The sequence below is a fragment of the Neodiprion pinetum genome, chromosome 2 (genome assembly GCF_021155775.2).
Source record: "Neodiprion pinetum isolate iyNeoPine1 chromosome 2, iyNeoPine1.2, whole genome shotgun sequence".
In the NCBI taxonomy this organism is placed as follows: domain Eukaryota; kingdom Metazoa; phylum Arthropoda; class Insecta; order Hymenoptera; family Diprionidae; genus Neodiprion; species Neodiprion pinetum.
The window spans coordinates 2,599,124-2,617,700 of NC_060233.1; the positions used below are offsets into that span (position 1 = coordinate 2,599,124).

The window sequence follows — 18,577 nt, forward strand, 5'->3', positions numbered from 1 at the left end:
AACAAAACAAGGCTCGCGAATGCCTTGTAAGTTTGACGAAAGCGAGTCTCGTTAGGATTAATTTTCCCAGAACGATGATCATCGTCGTCACTAGACTTGATCAGTCCGCTCAATTTGATATAATATTAATAATATCGTCTCCCTCGGGATGGGATCTGTAGCGTTTATATAACGATGGTATAATTTCTTAAACTACGCTTTATTATTATACATATATACATATATATCCTCGTCGTCATGGATCAATTAATAAATTTTTCTACGCGTTATTGCAATCCAGAAGAGCGACTTATAATTTTGCCAACGTATAATGAAACCGACAAACATTTCAGTTACACGTATCCGTAACGTCAGTTAGTAAATAATTGAGGACTGGATTGTTTTTGACGAAGATGACGACGAGGTTTTTTTACATGCATACATACGTATGCAACTATTTCCCCTTTCGAAATTATTCACATTGTTGTTATGATTGTTGTACGTCGCATTTAAGCTTGACACTGTAATGCTTATCATCCGGTGTATAAGGTATCAAGTGTTACAATAACACATTGATTATCACTGGAGGATAAAAATACATATTGAGAGACGAAAGCGATTCCGAGAAATTTCGGAACGAAGATAAATTGTATTCTCAATTTCGTACTCTGGATTTATTTATTGTCATCGCTGTATAAGGGACTAATTATAGATTCGACGATGATTAAAAAGGAAATTTGTGACGCGTGACAAATCCATAATTTTTTGTCATTATAAATATTTTACACTGTCAGAGATATTCGAGGTGGGTGTCTTTTTCTAGTTTCGTCTACCTACCTTACGTGTCTACCTATTCTTCCATCATCCTCACGTCGTTAGTCAATATGAAATAACTACTGGTAATAAAAATTTAACGTTTTCTCGTCCAGTTTATTACTTGCGTCAAGTTGATTTCACCCACGACACGTTATTGTCCGTTAAGTCATACATTTATGGCACGTGTGTGTAGGCAATAAACATTCAACAACGGCTGCTTCGAGAAACGAGTCTGTAACGAACCGATCGACTCGCTGCTACTTCATACGCACTTCTCTCTGTACGTTTCTAATGTATTTATAAACCATGGTAGCGATCATTCGAGAAAACTATGGAAGACATTGATCCTGATCATTTGCCCAACACTCGAAAAAATAGGGACTTGAAATACTAGAATACAAGGAGAAAGGGAATTAGTCGTTTATGAGTCTCTTCTTCATTGTCAGCAATTTGTCTCCATTTAAAATTTTTGATTTTAGTGTTCAGATTCATAATCAGTGACCCCAAAAACCTGGTAACGTAAAGTTTTATCAAAATCAAGTAACTTTTTTGAATTTACGACCGCCATATTGGATCCGCCATTTTGAATTTCCGAATTTCGAATTCAGATTCGTAATCAGCGACCCCAAAAGCCCACTAATGCAAAACATCAAGTGAATCGCATGTAGGGAAAAACGTACGCATGAAAGGGTTGGGGATTGAGTTATAGTCGTACCGTCATGGCGGTCGAAAGCTATAATACAGTGTCAACAAAAAATGGCATATTGGTATATGCCGCGTGCATTCTCATACCACACAATGATTCGGGGCGCTGTTTTCACTCAACTTTCTTTTTTTCGCACACCATTCTCGTGGCTACGGTTTCGACCGACTTTTGCGAGACTTTATTCGCCTACAAATACCAGCAACGTCACGTACATACACGCATCTAGGATATGTCATGTATAACACGAACCGTGACGTCACGAATACGTCTATTTCACGTTGGCAAAAAACTCCCTCTCTTATGGACAAAATCGATGTGTAACCGCGATCTGGGTAAGATCAGAAAAGGAGACGCGGTCGACTGATTACGTTGGCGTGTTTTCAAGGTTATGGCAAGGTGCCGAGGGTTTCGGAGACTCGGGGGATGAAACGAGGGCGTGGAGTTGAGGGAGCAGAGAGAGGGGCTGCATTTCTTACTCGCGAAATGAGCACCCGAGGGACGAAGAAGGAGGAGAAGAAGAAGAAGAAGAAGAAGACGGACGGGACGGCGTCTTTTCCTTGGAGCTTACTGGAGGGACGACGTGTGTAGGAACGGTAGGACCCAAGCATTCGGAAAAAGATAAAAACCGAGGTCGGATTCTTGTGTGCCACTCTCGGTGGTGTCTCACTTGGGGTAGGGTGAGGAGATATGACGTCACTTTATTCCGACCAATCCCAACTCGAGGATGTAGTTCGGAGCCACAGACTATCGGCGCCACTCCCGGGACATGGGGGAATCTATTTATACATTTAACTCTCGTCTTCGCTATGCGTGTGTCCATATGATATGTATATACACAGTGCATTCATATCTCTCTCTCTCTCTCTCTCTCTCTCTCTCTCTCTCTATGGGTAACGTACACCTATACGTGGATGATCTCGTGTATCTTCGTAATGACGTCGTAAATTTATGAAACCAAGCCAAACCGCAAAGGAGGTGGAAATAAACATTCCTGCGTCTAACAACGTTCTTCGTCTTTCATCCCCTGAATATTGTTTTGTTTTTTTATAACAATTGACCACGATGCAAGGAAACAAGGTGAAACGATCGGAACAGATATCCAAGGTGACGTCGTATAGGATTGATACTTTGTCCTGGTAGTGTTTGGATTACTATTTACGCAACGTTTTACCCCACAAAAAAATTTGCAATTTTCAGCAAACAGAATACACGGAAATGAATGTAGTAACCTCAAGTAAACTATTTGCGTGATTTCTGTGACGTCGTCATATTGGATATGCGCAGACTGATGAAAAATCTGATGTGGTTTCATCGGTCGAATGTGATGCACCTATTCTTCGATTTGCTTATCATTTGTTCTTGCGATTATTAACGCTGGGACTACGGTACCTACCCAGGTATACTAGAAATTATTGCCCTCGGGGTTGATTTGTACGAAACCGACGGTTCGACGTTGCGTTTCAAGTCCTTTTAGTGGCTGTTATGTCTCGAGTGTAGCCATGATGTACAACGTACGCTGACGCAAAACAGATGGTGGGGTTCACAATTTCGGGGAAATGTTTCACCATCGGTTTGGTTTTTATTCTTTGAGAGTTTTACACAGATAAAATAATTTCATCTCCAATGGAAGAGATGATGGGTACCTATCACGAGAAACTTGACGACATGCGAGTGTTGTATCTATAAGTTAGGGTCGAATGCATCGATCTTCCAAATTTTGCATATTCTTTCCTACCAACGTACCATTATTTTTGAGAATCGTGATTAAATCCTTGAATCGCCAAGCGAATAGATTGGATATTCCGTCAAACCTGTTCGAAGACAAGCTTTTGCATTAAGAATTAGCTATGAGAGATCGATGGAGTTTAAGCATTTGGGTTAAACGAATCAGGTCGTTAGCAGATTTGTATCATTCGAAATGCCTTCGCTGGAAAGTTGCTTTAACTCTAAAGTGTCAGGTTCGAACAGTTTCTTGTCACGCATTCGGGCTTGATTTCTCGTCCGAATTTCACCTAAATCAACGAGGTTAAATATTTTGCTAATTCGACATTGAAAGTGCGATGGGAAGCTTCAGAATGTTATTGAAATAAATTTAAGTAAATCGTCGTACAGCACCGATAGATAAATTTTCTTTTCAATTAATTATGGCCATTCGTCATATCTTCGAATCCAATAAATAAGTGATTATAAGATCCGAAAAATGTCCTGCGGCAAATACCTTAAACTTGATTCTCCAACCTGCCGATATGTCATCCGAATCAATCAATAAATTCATTCAAAGAATTTCAGAAGCTTGTGGCAAAAGATTTTCATCTACGTCTAAATCCGTTTGTTAATACATAATCGAAGTTTAATTTATAACGTTGAAACGAATGAAAACTCTCACATTATATATAAATATACAGATAAACGTGTCCTCGCGTGTATTAAAAAAAAAAAAAATAAAAAACAATTTACCTCACATAAATATATCACATAAAAGAGTGGGAAATAGGAATTTGAATTCATAGCTCCGAGGCTTTTTTCTTAAGACCATTGCTCATACCTTACAGTATTCGATTTTTCGTCTCCAACTGCAGGCCGTGAATGCCGAAGACTACGGACGGCATGGAGTATATAAAGTGAATTGTCCAAGCAATAGTGAAACTCCCGAAATGGTGCGTCATGTGTAAGTCAGCATGGAACTACGAAAAGCACAAAGTTGTCCAGAGTTTAACGCATTTAACAGCGGTGGTCATTAGGCTAAAAATAATCCAACACTACTCGATCGAATCGACAAAGAATTAATCGATCGTATCCTTTTTTTTTTTTTAAAACTGTGCATTTGAAATCAAAAAAATTTCATAAATTTTCCTAATCCCTAGTCCGAATAGCGGAAAAGTTTTCCGACAATACGACAATTTCATTCAAAATATATTTCAATTTCATGTAAAAATATTCATCCGTCTTTCACCAATAACATCAAATAGGTGTGTACTCGGTAATTGAGACGATGATAATAATCGATACTTTAATAACGTATATCGATACTTGTATTTCTCAGTTCGCGTGAGTGTGAAAAAAAAAAAAAACAAAAACCTATCGTGTTTGAAAAATAATCGATTATACTCGATTGATCGGCAAGGGCGGGGCGGGGGGGGAGGGGAGAATAATCGATTATTCTTGGTCATTCTCAAGTCGCAAACCTAAGTATGTATGTAATAGGTTTGGGACACAAGTTGGTCGAAGACCATGCACGACTGCACGTGACGTATAAAACGTTGTGTAATCAATATTTACAAACACAAGCTTGCCTGATCCGCATGGCATATAGTGTGCATTATACCTACCGTCGGGGAGAGAGAGAGAAAGAGAGAGAGAGAGAGAGAGATATTGCCCTCGGCAAGAGTCGCCGAAGTCAGCGCTCCGAACACGCGATCCTATCGCAAAACTCCCCCCCCCCCCCCCGCCACCCCCCGCCGTCCCGCCCTCTCCTTCTTTTCTTCCCCTTCACCGCATCTCTTATCTCTCTCTCTGTCTCTGTCTCTGTCTATCCATCTGCACGCACGTACCGACGGTGGAAGTCAGAGAGAGAGAGAGTGAGGGAGAGAGAGAGAGAGAGAGAGGGGGAGAGAGAAGCACACGACTCTTGGACTACGGCGAAAGGCAGTTGCTGCTGCTGCTGCGCACTTCTAAGAATGTCGTATCTACCAACCTCTCCCCTCTAACCACCACTTTTCTCTGGTCGATTCCCCTCGATCTCCCTTCAACTTCTCGCCTTTAACCATTCGACGGTACCTATGTTGTGTTATACAATAACCATACACACCATGCATTTAACCAGGTACAACTACATATGTACGTAGATAGATTCGCCATTTCGTTCGTTCGTTCTCCTTATCGTCGTTTACACAAAAAGATACGGATGTAATTCCTGTTACATTTATAACGAGAGGTACGAAATTTCGTTGATATTTTTAAACTCGTTACAACAGTTGCGTGTAATGTTAAGCTATGAGATTATTGTACAGAGATTCGAGGATTGTTGTGTACGTATTTTTTTACACCATGTAAAAGTTGAGGAAAAGTCGGGGAGTTTTGAATATTGTAAGAGTGGAATTTTTGAATATTTCGATGAAATGAACCTCGTTCTTGCCGAGTTACATTTTATTTTTTTACTTTCTTTCGGAATATCGCTGGCTGTGTTTTTTTTTGTCAATTTATAGTCAGACAGTAAGTTACTAGAAGCAACTAAGCAACTAGAAAAATTGAGTAAAGCAGGTATCGTTGAAAAAAACTGTTTGAATATTGTTGGAATTACGAAAAACGAGGTACGCGTAAACATTTTGCGTTATCGTCGATCCTTTTTTGGTTATAGCAACGGAAAATCAGTTTCCGAGGTTTACTCTACTTTTTTAGTCAAACAAGGCTTTAACGTCAATTTATCGTTGCACGAGCGTTAAATTTTCGCAACAGCTGCAAGAAAATATAGCAACAGCGATCGTAATGAGAAAGAATAGTAACGGATACCAGACTTTCCGGTAACGGCTAAAAAACTAATTTTCATTTTCTACCTGGAACTATATTCTTCGGTCGCGATAAAAAATGAAAATAGTTAAGGACTGAGCGGCAAACCGTAAATAAAAATTTCTCTCAGTGTGTACGTTAATTACAAACGAATTGAGAATTCCTTGTCGTCCTTGACTCTAGAAAATTGAGCGAATTTGACTTGTACAGATTCTTTTCTGTTGCAGTACGATTGCATTGTCGGTATGTTAGTTACGTATACAGAGTGTAAGACTCGATTGAACCTGATTCTCTACAGGATTTTAAACACGCGGCAAAAATAACGATTTCGATTGGTTCGATTTGGTTTGGTTTCTTACAGCTTGTACAGCAACGTCTTGGGTATAGCGAGTGACGTTCCGGCGAATGAATTTCACGATCAGTATCGTCGAGTGACGTCATTCCCCGCATTTCTCGCAACGCGTTTCCACGCATACCAATGCCTACCAACCTATACAACATTCGATGTAATATACCTAGATCTATATCTCATTCGTGTACAGAGGTTATACGGTACGTGAGAATATGCTAAATTTTTTTTGGACCAACGCGATTACTCGAGAGAGCGAGAAGAGAGAGAGAGCGAGAGAGAGAGAGAGAGAGAGAGAGAGAGATCATCTAGGTAGGTGGGACATGCCAAAGACTGCAAATGTGAACTCGCCGTTTCTTCCCATATTATGCATCATCGCACGCGACATACCTAATACACCCACTGAAAGTTAGGTATATGTGTTACGGTGAATCAGTCAATAAAATTTTTTATTAAAATATCCTCTATAAGGAGATCGTCATGTTTTATAACGTTTGAAAGATTTACGTACACTTGTAGCTATTGCTGTATGTGCCACGTCTGTATATGGTATGACAATATCTGTACGGGGCATTTCGGACAATCTTGATGAGGCTGTGAACCTCATAATTGACAATTTTATTCTACTTTTTTTGTTTTAGAGTGTCGCGGGACTTTGTTACATGACGTGGAAAATACACTTTGCAAGATCTTGCGTCTAAAAGGGGAGACATTTTTTTTTTTTTATTAGCGAAATCATTGCTAGTTTGAGTATAGATCGATTTTGTCCTGTTAACTTTTGATACGAATTTTTTTTATTTATTTTTTATTTCTTGGTCACGCCCTGAAAAATACTAAAGGAAGAAGGAAATAAAAAATAATGGATGCCATGGTTTCAAACGCTTCTTATTCACCAATTAAAATCAATTATTGGGTATACGGAATTGATATAATCACACAATTGTTTCATTGAATGAGTTGAAAATGAATTTTAACTGTTAGTGTAAGTAGAAAAAAAAGAAAAAAAAAAACCAGGTGACTAATATTCAACGATATCTCGTTTGTATTTTCATAATCCGTTATAATCCGCTTATAATCCACTAACAATAACGATCATTGCACATTACGGACGAATAGAAGCTGTAGATGCGCTGTTCATTTATTTGTTTTTTCAAATATATTTCAGAATCTCCCGTAGCTTTGTCCGCCATCTTGAATTTATGGTTGAAGCGAGAAAATAACGGTCTTAGATGAAAAAAAAAAAAAAAAAAAAAAACAATTGCCGCTACCGAAGTCGTAGATAAATCAAATTTTCCACAAGTTTATAATAAATTAAAAACCATTTTTAGTCAAAAGTTGAGAATCGCCGAGTAATGTTAATTACCAGAAACAAATTCCCTAGCACATAAATTCAATATGTCGTACGAAGCTGATGCGGAATCTGCATCGAAATTCTCTACTTATTCGCCAACGATTAGAAAACGAAAATATATAACACCTTAACGCCTAACCAGTAGCATCGAATTCTAAAAATAGAATGAACCCAAGGTACGAACACGAATTCAATGATAGACTCGTATAACAAGGTTCGGAAAGCACCGCAGGGTCTTTCGCGTTGGCGTTGCCGTTCCGATAGTAACTTCTCCTTGTCATCCGGTTGCACAACTCAAGGGCGTCTGGGTAATTCGCCCCGGAGCTGATTGCCGGCCGTCTCGAGTCACGGATGAACGTTCGGTCGACTTCGACGCGCGAGACTCGATTCCAGCCGTGAATGAGGCTCTGATCGCGAATCGCCTGCACGTGCTTCGGATAAAACCGTGCTGCCTGTGCGAGCTCGAGACTCGTCGAGATCACGAGGTTTCTCTATCTCTCTCTCTCTCTCTCTATCTCTCTCTATCTCTATCTCTCTGTCAATCCGCAAGACGCTTCGATCCGAGCCGATTCGGGCCAAATCTACACTAACGTAGAAAATGTTTAACATAACGCGAGCATGTTTTAGATCTTTTTCTATTCGCGTTTTCCGTACAAAAAGTACCCGTTTCTATGACGGTAGAGTGAGACTGCTAAGGCGCATGCGCGGAGTGCTGAAAGGACTACTTTTGAGTACTAGGAGTTAAAAGTGGGGTTTTTTTTTTTTCGTACTACGCGCATGCGCTGTCGCGAACAAACCTGACATTACGCGATCCTAACCTCAATTTTGTGCTTGGTAAAAAACGCGTGACATACTCTTGTTATGTAAAGAATCGTGCGCTACAAGGAGGCAACGGTCTTTTTGCCTCACGTGTTTTCAATATTTGTCCCACGAGTTAAAAGCGGTCTTTTCAGTACTGCCGGCCAGCGTTGCCAACCTTGAAGACGTTTGTTTACAATTAGATGTAGAGAAGTTAGAGATCGTTCAAAGAAAAAAGAAAAATTGTCTTCTTATTTATGAAATTTTGTCGCTTAGGCTGGAATCTGAAGAAAATCTGAAGATCTTTGACGAAATATCTAAATATGGTCTGTGAAATCGAAACAACAGACTAAAAATCAATCAATTGTGAGGTTCCTGAGGAGATATGCATGAGTCAGATAGACTCTGTAATTTTAAAACCCATTTATTTGATAAGTTGGTGGTCTTAAATATTAAAATAAACATACATTACATAAGGAAAAGTTCCTAATATCTTTATATCCATTTACAATTCAGATTGGAGAATATATAAATCAGTCTGCGTTATCTCGTCCACTAATTATCATTATATATTACCAGGAAAATTGTCTATATTGTAGAGCGAAAAGATGAAATATGTTACGTATTCCTCTGTTTATTGAGTTTCAGTAGCGTCAAACATCACTCTTAAAAAGGAGAAATATGAAGAATTATTGTCGTGCCATCCGAACAAGAAATGTAAAGAATTGTTACGGCGCCATTTAAAGAAATGTTCGTCCGATAGGGTGGCAACCCTGCTGCGCGCATGCGCTGTTGCGAACAAATCTGACACTACGAAAACCTAACCTCAATTTCGTACCAACTGCTTCTTTGTTTGTTATAAACTCGAGAACCAGTCGACCGATTTACATGAAACTTGTTTCAAATTCTTACTCAGATCTGCCCGAGTAAAACAGGCCGTATAAATTGTGCAAAACGGGTCTGATCGGTGTATAATAATTGACGAAGAAGCTTGATGAGTGTAAATATGAAATTTAGGCATATCGATGCTTCTTCTTCCTCCTTTTTTTCTTGTCACATCAAATTCTGAAAAAATCTCACGTACAACGTGTAATTATAAATATATGCATAGATCGCGACAAACAATTGCAAACCTCATATCACGTTAATTGAATGGAAAATTTCATTCAACTTCGACGATGATCCGTGCAGTTTTACTATTACATGTAAATAGTGACGCAGCGAGAAATCCCGAAGTTTTTTTTTTCTTTCTCTTTACTTTCTACGCTCGCCCAGAGTCTCGAGAAAGGGGAAAACACCTCGTGATGTACAATTTCCGCTTGTAATCTATTCACGCCGTCTGGCTTCGTTTCATATCTGCGATGTTTCTTGCTATCATTCACGCTCTTCTGCCTGACCTTACGTACATATATATTTTATACGTACAGATAACCGCCGATTGGCCGTGACACTGACATGCATGCATTTGAAATGATATTCCTCCGGAGATTGATTAGATATACGTAATACATGATGTTACATGTACGTACTTATTGTAATATTTTGAAAACCGCGTTGACGGATGTGAACAAGAAATAATTGATAATCGGACTGCCGCTTTACGAGCGTTATTTATACGAGATAACGGTTCATATACGATGTATATTATTATTATTATTATTTCACAAATATTTTTACCGCGGAAATCTCACGGTGGAATTATTAAATTGATTCAACGAAAAAAAAAAAAAAAAAAATATTTTATTTTTGTGCCCCGGTTTAGTTAATTAGTTTTTTTTATTTCTCATGCATCGAAACGATGGAAAAATATATACACCGACCCTTGGAAGTTTGCTTCTGTAGTCTTGGGTGAAATAATAACGATTTGATAATTTCCCTAGCAAAAGTATACAGAGATTTTGTGCCTGGGATTTGTGTACGTGATTTATTATACGTCAAGTGATATTAAACGGATGAAAATTAATGTTTTTCGAAAAAGTCTGATTCCCGATTGAAGAAAATCTGTCATTTCAATTATTCAGATGATAAAAAACCGAAACAATATTATTTTTGTATAAAAGTGATTTAAATGTGAATCTGAAGTTTTTTTCGATTGTTATTTACAATAAATGTTTTGAAAGAGTAGGTAATTTTTCTCATAATCCGAAATATCTTTCTGGTTTCTACTAAAAAGCAAACTTCGTTAAAATAAAACTGGTTTTTCTTTTATTCGTTAGTTGGAAGAAATCAAAATTCGTGTTTATCGGTGTTATTAATTATTAACACAGATATCCGATATTTTCCCAATGATATTATACGAGTATATCACGTTAATCGTTGTATACACCATATACGTACATGAATTGTTTCGGTAAATAAATTCAATTAATTTCATTCTCCGTCTATAATTTCAGGATGACTTTATTATCGGACAACGCGTCGCACCCTGCTCGACGACTTCCGGTCACATCGATGCACCGCACGTAAGGTAACCCCTCACACCGTTATTATATAACATTACAGATCGCGTGGATAATAATCAACGTAGGGAAGTTCAAGTCTAACGCCAATTTTCGCACATCTGTAGGGAATGAAATGATCGAAAAAAGGAATAAAAATAAGTAAATACAAAAATACATTAGCCAATTATTTATCGTTTGTATTATTATATCGGACGTACGTTCCTTTTGTTACAAGAAAGAAAGAAACATGAGAATCTTTGTATTTCCTTTCATCATTTACATCAGTTATTTATTTTCTCCATCTTGCTTTATTTTCTTCTTCAAATTTTATACGAACATTGCGTATAAACTGTTGGACATAACCATATCGGTTCGTATACGTGTATAACACGTATATATTGTATGTATCGGCATAATCAATCGTCGGTAATAATTATCATAGAATTTTATAACCGAATCACGCCTCGAAGACCTGGACTTTTAACATTACGATTTCTTGTATCTACGTTCATATTTATATACATACATGTATACGTACATGAAAGTATATTGATACGCGACATATCATTATCAAAGCAGGCACCGTAGCAACCAGTTTCCGATCTAGTTTAAACTGGATATTATTTTATACATTTACGCGTGGTAGGTGCTCATCCGTTACACAAATACGCACGTTTTATTCATACATATTCACATATTGTATTTAGACGTGCGTAGGTGTATATACGACAAACCGATCGCAGTTTAAGAAACATATTGACCTTCGACATTCACCGATTACGATAATAATAATAATAACAATAATAACAACAACAATACATTTTCGTCACTCTTGTTAAAATTCCCGCGCGATAAGGAAACGAAACTGGCTACACGGATGTTTTTAATCCAACGAATCATAGTGAAATAATTTTTTAAAAAAAAAGAGAAAAAAACAAAACAAAACTCGTTATTTTTCCTTATACTTGTTGCATAGAAATATATTTTACGTACGTTACGTGTAACTAATCGCGTATTCGGCAAATCATATATTATTGTATATATATATATATATATTGGACTGTATAAAGCGATGCAATAAAAATATTTCGCGTAATTTGTACATGTAATAATTGTCGTGTATCGATGCGTCAGTGTAATAAAAAATTAGAGTTTTGAATTTTCTCACGCCCCGTGCGACATTATCATCATCATCGTCATCGTCATCATCATCATCATCATCATCATCATCATTATTATTATTATTATTTTAAATGATTTTTGAAAAATAATTTTTTTTCTCCGTCATTATTCAACAACGTGAATTTACTCGCGAACATCCGATTTCTCGTCCTGTTTCACTATCGTCGTCGCGATTTTTCACAGTCATCGATCGACGGACTGCCACGCAATTTATCGGTAGTTGTACGTTATAGACGCCCAGTTATCCAGGTGTAACTACATAGATACGGATAATATGTTCATATATATATATATATATATAAATATACGTATAAAAGTATATCCGCCAGTCGGACCTTGATTGCAATATTATTACGAACCGTAGGAATTTTTTTTTTTTTACATCTTTTTCTTTTTTTTAATTTTTTTTTTTCTTTATTCTTTACCCGTTTTTATTCAACTCTTTTCTCACCAGTTTTGTGCCACATTGTACGTACGAGAGATTTGCACCGTGCCACATGCGCGATCGCGACGAAAAAGGAAAAGGAAGAGAAACGGAGTTGAGAGAAGAAAAAAAAAAAACGGAATCACAGGTAAGATGAATTAAAAAAATATTAAAAATAGGAAAGAGCCTGGAAGAATAAAGCAGCGGTCACAGTTATGTAAAGAATTTTTCCATCTATGCACGGTTGCTGTAGGCAAAATCTTGAACCTGGAACTAATCCGTTGCTGAACGGCACGTGAACGTTCCTTAGGGTACGTGGTGTACATCATATATCTATGTATATAAACATATTTATATTTATATATATATATATATACCTGGGTCCAACGATTCTTAACTGCGCAGTTAAAGTTTTGCCGGTTTATAATATAGACGAAGAATACGAAGAGGACGGACTGTGACTCTCGAGGCGTGCGTTGTTATACCTTTGCAAAATCTTCGTCGTATAGCATTGCTAATGTGTGCGAATAATGTGCGTGTCTGTGTGTATATATATATATATATATATAGGTATGTATACATACATGCACGTTCATTTGCGTATCGGTTATACATACGACAAATGTTGTGTACATTTGCATGAGAATAAATAGACGATATATATATATATGTATATATAATTGTGCAGACTTATTTTCTCACGTATACGGGTGTAGAGTTTCATGCTTTTCTGCACGTAATGTATGTGGATTTTTACATACGTATACCGGAATGCAAATTTAGACGTGTGTGCGAAACGGATCGACGCCGCCGACAAAGGTGAAATGCCGCTAATGCGCCACCGTCTAGTTTCAATTATTATACACGTGTGTGTGTGTGTATATATATATATATATATATATATTACGCGTGTATGCATATGTGTAACATTAGGTGAAATACGATTCGTCTCTTCTACATATCTCTCGTTTTGTGTCACATCGTACAAACTATCCACCTCGATACTTGAGACTGATTTTTACACCGGGTGACGTCTCGTAATAACAATTATAAGCATACGCGAAGTATAAAATGAGAAAATGAAAAAAAAATTAGCCAACGCTTTATATTTCCTGTGTATGTAATAATAATTATAATATATGTTACAGGCGTGTGTGAGAAATTATTATTAAACGTACGTGTTAGGTTAGGGTTTCTTTTTAAACTTCTTTTTCTTTTTTTTTTTTTTTTTTTTACCGTCTTACGTACGCTTCGAAAAGTTAGTTTTTTTTAGCCTCGGACGAAGCCTCGTGAAAGCGGAACTCGGTAGGCAAAATTCTAAAAGGTGACGCATTAGGTTTGAATTTTTCGGAACACTTTAAACGAAATATTGCGATAACTGTACAAGTTCGGAAACTGTTCTTGGTTTCACTTTGCGGATAGGCAAATGTTCTTTGAAACAGGTCGTGACTACTGCGTGACGTTATTTTTATCAACTTAGAAGACGGGTGAGATAAAAATTCACAAGGTGACAAGCATCTTCGTTCGTTTACTCGATGCACCCAACTTTAAACGTTTGTATCGAATACGAGATGAACATTTAAGTGTAAAGTGGTCTCGGCCTTTTTTTTTTATAGAAAATTTGATAATCTACAAAATGAAACCAAAAACAACTTTCCAACTTGTATGGTTTTCGAGATATTTCGGTTAGAGTGTCTGGGAAATTGAAAAACGGATTGGTCACCTTTTAGAATTTTGCCACCGAGTTCCGGTTTCACGAGGCTTCGTTCGAGACTAAAAACTAACTTTTCGAAGTGTACGTAAAAAAAAAAAAAACCACCCTGATACGAATAAATAATGCTTGAGAAAAAAATTAATCGAGAACTTATAATGCGGTATGCATACGTGAAGTAGGAAAAGTACCGTAGATATTCCCAACAATTTCTGCAGAGGTTATTATTTTCTGCATAAAGATAAATTGCTTTTTATATCGTGTGAATATTTATTACAACTTATCGGGGAGTGGGGATTAAACGAACAATCCGAAGAATAATTTTCATACGTGAAGAAAGGTCGTTGATATATTTACAATGAATATAACAAGTTAGAGACTGGAATAAATAATATAAGTGATTTACTGCAGTTTTTTTTTTTTTTTTTTTTATTTTTCATTTCTGTAAAACATACACACTGCCAAGTTGCTAATGAAAATATGGACTCAAAATGCCGTCATTTGAGTGAATAAATACTTTTTGAACGATATTGGGATGTTTTTGTAAATGTTTCAGAAATCGAGTTTTTCTTTCTTTCCTTTACTCGAAAATTTACGTTTTTTCTCGCCTTGCGAGAATGATTCTTGGAAAATAAATAGCGGCGATCGATTGGTCAGAAAATTTAACTCCTATTTCATATACTTCGACTATTATTTAACACGCACTGAGAGAAATTTTTAGCTCCGGTTGCCGCTCAGCTCTTAACTATTTTTATTTTCTACCACAATCGAAAAATATAGTTCCAGGTAGAAAATGAAAATTAGATTTCTAGCCGTTACCGGAAAGTCTAGTATCCGTTGCTATTCTTTCTCACTACGATCGCCGTTGCTATATTTTCTTGCAACTGTTGCGAAAATTTAACGCTCGTGCAACGAAAAATTGACGTTAAAGCCTCGTTTGACTAAACAAAGTAGAGTAAACCTCGGAAACTGATTTTCCGTTGCTATAACCAAAAAAGGATCGACGATAACGCAAAATGTTTACGCGTACCTCGTTTTTCGTAATTCCAACAATATTCAAACAGTTTTTTTCAACTATATCTGTTTTACCGAATTTTTCTAGTCACTTTAGCAAATGAAATTTTTCTCAGTGTGCTTTATATTTCGAGAAAATCGTAAAAATCGAATGGGTTAGAAAAAAAACTCAAGTTCGATGCTTCCGTAATTTTTTTTTTTTTCCCCCTTACTCGCGCTTCGTTTTCAATCAAACGTAACACGTAACGTGTCGAAATAAAATATGACACACTGGGAGGAAAAGAAGAAAAAAAGAAACATTGAATGGAAAATTTATATTGTAAGTCATATCTTTCCAGATACGAGAAGAATGTTTCATTATATTTATTATATCGTCGATGATGATGACGCTTATGTACACATACGTAGAATGTATCTCGAGATCCTTTTTAATCGTTCAGTTTCGCCGAATAATAATAGTAATCGATCTACGTTATCGTGATATACCTATATCGATGAAAAAATATATTCTCAGTTTATAATCGTAAGCGTATCTGCAGAATTGCAATAATTGTCGAAACTGTAATGCAATAATCAATCGTTCACATACATATACATACACATATATGTATATATATATATATATATATATATATTTAGGATTATTATACGTCCGATATCGACATCAAACCGATAATTGAATACCTTGTAAACCGTTTCGAAGGTTTTTTTTTTGTTTTTCCTCTCGCGTTTTCAAACTCAATGAGTACAAAATTAAGGCGTTTCGTTTTACTTCTTTTTTTTTGCGTCCGCATATCGCAATTAATCGTTACTTTCGTTTGCCTTTTTTCTTACCGCGTACGATAATCGCACCTGATTAACATTGTTGTACAAGCGTGTATTATTCGGAATGTCAATTTCCTGTAATATTCGATATTAACGTTGTACGATTAAAAAGTGTACCGCGTTTGCGAAAAAATATTCCAAATTACATTTATTTAGCATGTAGTGGAATGGAAAATTTGAACGTTCGAACGTCTTGATGACTCGGCAATCTTACATTTATACATACACGCACTCAACAATTCGCCGTATTAAACATTTCACCTATATTATACAACATACATACCTATACGTGTATACATATATATGTATATATTTATACGTACACTAAAAACAATAGATGCGATGACTGTTAGTTATACCGCAGAGACAGAGTGAATCATTGAGCGTATATTGAGAAGAAAAATGAAGAAAAACAAAAAAAAAAAAAAAAATAAAACGTCCACAGAGGCAAATTTTTATGAGACAAGGCACGAAGTTACGACATGCAAATTTGCGGATAATTCACTTTGGTATGTATTATGTCAAAGTCGTCCCTACACGCCTAATATGCAAATAATTTACATTCTGTCAAACGAAGTCGACAAGTAGTAATAATAATAATAATAATAATGAAAACGCAAAAAAAAAAAAAAAAAAAAAAAAAACCACCGACAGTAATAACAACAATCATCATCGTCATCTAATATTTTGCGCATATATTTTACAGACGTGGAAAAGTATCGACGAAGTTTGCCATTTTTTTGAAATTTTTTTTTTATATTCTACTATAAAATGAAAGTGAAAACATTCTAAGCCTGTTATAACTGTATACATATAATATATATATATATATATATATATGTATATGTATAAATAAGTAGAAATGTTTAGTCATAAAGATTCGGCGCTTCTCGCAGTGATTAATTATCGATCGGAAGTCAAAGCGTCGAATCTAATGTTCTGGGAATTTATAATATGTTGTATATAATATTGGTGCGTGTATGTCGTTATAACGAACTAAATAATGTCTGTGGGATTTTCCCAATTTTCACGATGAAACAGCGTTCTTCATTTTTCGTTGTAATTCCGTGTCTCGCGGTAAGAAGTGAAAATTTACTTTGTACATTTTACAAGTACAAGTATCGTTCTTCCGATCGGTAATCATTCGCAGCTTTGTTCTCGTTCAGTTCCGCAGATCGTGAATCATAATCACGCGAATTTTGATGTTTGATTACTGATATACGTAATGAGAATGAATTGACTCGCAGTAGTGGTTTTTTTTTTTTAATTTACACATATTGTCATCCGAATCATGATAACGTTTCAACAACGTGATTTTTCGTCATCGTATAAAACTGTTTGTAACACCGAGACAAATTTCCCGGGAAATTTTAATAACGCTTGCACGGTGATTACGAATATATTTTTAGTCTTTGCAAGCTTCATTTTATCAGACGATTGAAGTTGCGTGATTGGTGTATAAAAAAAAATTTTTTTATTTTTTAATTTCACGTCAAATCGATCGGAGAACGATTCAACAGATTCTTAATACTCGAAAAATTTCCGATTCACGGAATTAATTCTAATTCACTCGTCGACGATATGTATGTATATATATATATATATATATTATATGCGTATAATGCGTATATATAATTATAATAAATTTACAATTCAAACAACGTATAATAAATATTAATCGTTTGTCACAAGCGCGTAATAAATATATCTATTTATAAGAAATTTTCACCGGAATCTTAGGTAGGTACACGTAATCAAGCAAAACAATCTTTCCAAACAATTGCATTAACCGCATTAATATCTCCGGTCGTCAAACTCTCCCGACAAAATCCCCCCCCCCCATATATCAATTCCTCTATTACACACATTCCGACATCAGTTAATTATAACAAATGTACAAAAATACGACACAAACGCGCGCGCTAGTTAAAAATCATAAAACTCCATTCGCGCATCGTCATCCCTCATAAATCACACAAACATTATTACGTATACCAGTCCGGAACTCGGTTTGCGGAGGCTTTGAAAACCCGCGGGGTCTTTCACAGACGACGACGATAATAAAACGATCTTCGTCGTTCCTAATTTTACCTCGAATCTCAACTTGTACACACACACATATATATATATATATATATATGTATGTATTCGAGGGTTGCTCGTAGCGGTAAAAAATCCCAAAACGCCGGCTGCGACTCATGGATCAACCGGCTAACGGGGGTTGGGAGCAATAGAACGCGAGTAATCGAGAGTGGAGGGGATGACGGAGCGCCGGCGGGGCTGGAGGGGAGGAAGCGGGCCGTTAGAGAGTAGGAGGAGGAGGGAATAAAGTCTACGTTGAATTGACGATTTTTGCCCGAAGCGAGGCGTGGTGGGGGAGGGTCGGTAAGGGGAGGGAGGGAGGGGGGGGAGCCATGTGCTCTCTCGGCATCGCGGAACGTAGAGAACTAAGAATGGATATTTACCGGCGGAACG

At 36.7% G+C, this 18,577-nt stretch overlaps 1 protein-coding gene across 3 annotated transcripts in view; it reads left to right on the forward strand.

Annotated features, from left to right (window-relative positions):
- LOC124211891 (probable cytochrome P450 4aa1) overlaps positions 1-12,771 on the forward strand; it is a 43,183-nt gene extending 30,412 nt beyond the window's left edge. The window contains exons 8-9 of one of the 3 annotated variants that reach the window (XR_006881534.2): positions 10,899-10,972; positions 12,583-12,771. The gene's annotated coding sequence lies outside the window, so the exon portion shown is untranslated. Of the gene's footprint in view, positions 1-1,886; positions 2,899-10,898; positions 11,156-12,582 lie in introns of those variants that run through there. The other 2 variants (XM_046611406.2, XM_046611405.2) reach the window with 2 other exon arrangements.
- The last annotated feature ends 5,806 nt before the right edge of the window (positions 12,772-18,577 follow it).